The sequence below is a fragment of the Equus caballus genome, chromosome 6, assembly GCF_041296265.1.
Source record: "Equus caballus isolate H_3958 breed thoroughbred chromosome 6, TB-T2T, whole genome shotgun sequence".
Classification (NCBI taxonomy): Eukaryota; Metazoa; Chordata; class Mammalia; order Perissodactyla; family Equidae; genus Equus; species Equus caballus.
The window spans coordinates 49,275,467-49,279,515 of NC_091689.1; positions in this window are offsets into that span (position 1 = coordinate 49,275,467).

The following is a 4,049-nucleotide window of genomic DNA, read 5'->3' on the forward strand; positions in this document are numbered from 1 at the left end:
GGCCTAGTGGAGAGCAGGCTGGAAAATTCTGAAGCCTAAAGGACAGATTTCCATCATTCAAGGATTTCCTGGCATAGATTCTGAGAGGCGGGACAAATGATAAAAAGCATATAAGGAATGTGCTATTTTTTGTCTTATTAGAAAGACTCACGTTTAATATTACCATGCTGATTCAGAGGTCAGGTCAATGGGCTTGTCAGCTGAGCTGTGATTCCTCCATCCGCCTTGTTCAGACTGCAGGACTATTTTCTTCATACACATCACTAAAAACTGCCCTAGTGGAAAAGTAATGTTCTATCCATCCCAATCTTCTTCCTCTGAGTCATGGGTGGAGGTTTTGTCCAGGAGAATGACGTTTTCTGTGACTGTACACTTCCTTCCCCCATGATCCCCAGTCCCCACACCCCCAACCTACCGACTCCTCTACCTTGCCTGCTCCAGCCATGCTGAACTCCTTGCTTTCCTCCAGCATTTGAAAACCTGCCTACCTTAAAGACTTTGTGTTTTTTGTTCCCTTCTCCTGTATTTCTCTTCCCCCAGATGTTCACATAGTTAACTTCCTCACCTTAAAACTTTGCTCATCTATTGACTTCTCAGTGAGGAACAAGTGTCATGTCTCATGGGCACATGATTCTTCATTCATTTATTCAACAGATAATGGATATAGTTCTCATTGACAAGAAACAGTGACCAACAAGACAAAATCTCTACCTTACTTTCCAGTGAGAGGAGCCAGGCAAAAAACAATAAATATGATATGTAAGTGTATTATCTAATATGTCAGACAGTGATGAGTACTATAATAAAAAAGAAAGGCAGAGCAAGGGAGCGCAGTAGTGTCAGAAGATAGGGAGGTAGACTGTAATTTTAAAGGCTGTGGTCAGCATAGTGCTTGTCATTTTCTGATATTTTACATAATACGCTTACTTATTACATTACTGTTTATTGCCTAGCTCCTCTCACTGGAATGTAAGGAAGAGACTTTGTCTTGTTGGTTACTGTTCTTTGTCAATGAGAACTGTATGCAGTAACAGCAAGCACTCAACGATTATTTGCTAATTTTTATTTGTTTTTGTGGTGATTTATTGGACTCAAGACTTAAAGAAATAAAAACATTTCAAAGTTTTAAACATTTAAAAATAAATTCCAGAAGATCTTCTTAATCGCTTCATTTCACATCTTTCCACAAGTAATCAATCCAACATTTACTGTTATTACCATTATTATTAGACATTCCCATCAAATCAGAATCAGAAGGAAGGAGATCTATTTGCCAAAAATGTACAGTAACAGAAATAGATTCTTTCTGTTAATTATCTGTTGGCAAATCAATTGACAAATTTATTACAAGAATAAGAGAGAGCAAGAGGTTATTGGAAGCAAGTTGGTTACTATTTACAATTAAATCTGGCGTTTATATTTAGAGTTTCTCTGTAAATAATAATCTTTTTCTCCTATTATGCAGTAATACCTTTCCAGAGTTTAATCAATACTGAGTGATTATATATATATGGGATACTATGTGTTTGATACTTCATTTTTTCTCTTAGAAGAACTGGACTAAATGTTACATGAAAAAAATAATATGACAGTGGCCACTAATGTGAGAGTATTGAGGGGCCGTGGTGAGGATTTTGCATTGCAAGTCTTTAGAATTGCTCACTTAAAATTTTTAGCATTGGAATTGGGAAAGGGGAGTCTACACATGAGATGATAGAGTGGCTATTAGAGAAATTAGAACTTTTCTGAGGCTGAAAGAAAAGTCCAGGAACCAAAAACATCGTACCTTTGAAATAATACTTTCTAATGCAAAATATAGATAATTCCATGAAAAGGTAAAATAAACAAAAATACATGATTAAAATATTGTAATTAACCATTAAAATAATAAGTTAAGAAATGAAGAAAAAGAGAAGGAACTAAATAAATGTAAGCTAAAGAAACGTCAAATATGAAAATGAGATAAAGCAGTGAAAATTAGAAAGAAATAAACCAAAAGGAGACAAAAACAAAGAAAAAAAGGAGATCAGAGATAAAATGGATATAATACAAAAGACAGACAAATGCCAGTTTTAAATAAAATACGAGGTTTTAAACGTCCTTAGGGTAGAAATGTCACTGTAATTTCTCCATAAAATATCTAGAATGAAACAGACAAGGTTGAAAAAAATAGCTAAATAAAAGACATTAATAACAATTCAATACCCTTCCACTGAATACGTGGCTGGCGGTGACAGGTTTCCAAACAGATACAGCAACTGCACCTACGTGAAACGAGGCTGAAAGACACTTAATTGTTGCTTCATTTCTTGCTCCATTGTTTAGAGATTTAGGGCCCTGCTAAACCATGAAATTGAGCAGTTTTCCCTGAGCTGTGTACATTGTCCTCGGGAGGAAGACAGCAACTCTTCTAATCATCCTTCTGGTTTATCTGCATTTAAAAGCAGTCTTTGTAAAGGCCAGTGCCAGGAGGGGTTAGGGAGAGAGGAAAGGAGAAATGTGTCAGGGTATGAAAGGAAGTTTTATTGCATCCTGATGTGTAAAAAATAACTACATCTGAAGGTGGATTTGAGTTTTGTTATGCTCCAATACTTCACAGGATTAGAGAAACAGGAAGCGAGACTAGGACATAAACCAACTTTAGCACAGCAGATTCAAAGATCAGTGTTCTTCAATTTTGACTAGGACAGCAGTAAGAAATGCATTTTAAATACACGTATATGTATATGGACATACAACTGAAAAAAGTCATAAACAAACAATAGTTAAACAGTTGTGTGCAATGCACACTGACATTGCTAGTTGTGATTTCCTAAACTGATTTCAAGGCCTGTTAATGGGTTGGAATCCTCAGTTTTTGTTTTTTGTTTTTTTTGAGGAAGATGAGCCCTGAGCTAACATCCGCCACCAATCTTCCTCTTTTTGCTGAGGAAGACTGGCCCTGAGCTAGCATCAGTGCCCATCTTCCTCTACTCTATATGTGGGACGCCTGCCACAGACAGCATGGCTTGACAAGCGGTGCGTAGGTCCACACCCAGGATTCAAACCGGCAGACCCCGGGCCACCGAAGCAGAACATTCCAACTTAAGTGCTGAGCCACCAGGCCGGCCCCAGAATCCTCAGTTTGAAAATCAATGCCCCAGATAAAAGATTTTGAGGAGAGCATTGGGATTTGAAGTAAGTGCTGATGACAAAAAATTGACCTACAGGTATAGGTGTTGGAAGGGCATTCAACCTACATATATGTATATCAAGTGAACAAAACCCAGGGAAATCTACCTACCTCTTAGCAAGTGAGCCTGGCAAGATTACTGTTCATTTGAGGATGAATAAGGATATTAAAAAAAATGGAAGTATAAAAAACCCCTTATCTCTCAATAAATAAAACTAAATATTAATAAAAAATGATCATAAGCTTTAAGACTCAGAGGAAGAGCTTAATTTTGAAAGATGATTTACTAAGTAAATTAGAAAGAAATTTAAACTTAGAACTGTTTCTTATCAACAACAAAATGTAGAAGATATGACTTTCATGGAAAGACTTTCTGTCTTTTGTCAATTGATTTATTTTCTAAAAAGCACTTCCTGGTTTAATTTAATAAGTATTTTTTTAATCAGCTGCTTGTTGTACAGTGTCACATTTTTTTCCTTTAACACCTATCAGGATTGTCATCTGATAGTTTTCTTTTCAGCTTGCAGTTTTATCTTACAACACGAACAGATAATGTTAATTGATTTCCATATGCTGAATTATTCTTTAATTCCTGCAATAAAACCTACTTCCTCCTAATATGTTACTTTTTTAAAAAGCTTTCTAGGAGATTAATAAATCTATGTTAATGAATGAGATTTGTCTGTAGTTTTGTCTCATGGTTTTAAGTCAGTATTATACAGAAAAAAAGAAACATAGTATTCAAGAGCTAAAAGAAAGCTTCGGGGGCTGGCCCTCTGGCCGAGTGGTTAAGTTCGCGCACTCTGCTTCAGTGGCCCAGGGTTTCACCGCTTCGGATCCTGGGTGCGGACATGGCACCGTTCATCAGGCCATGCTG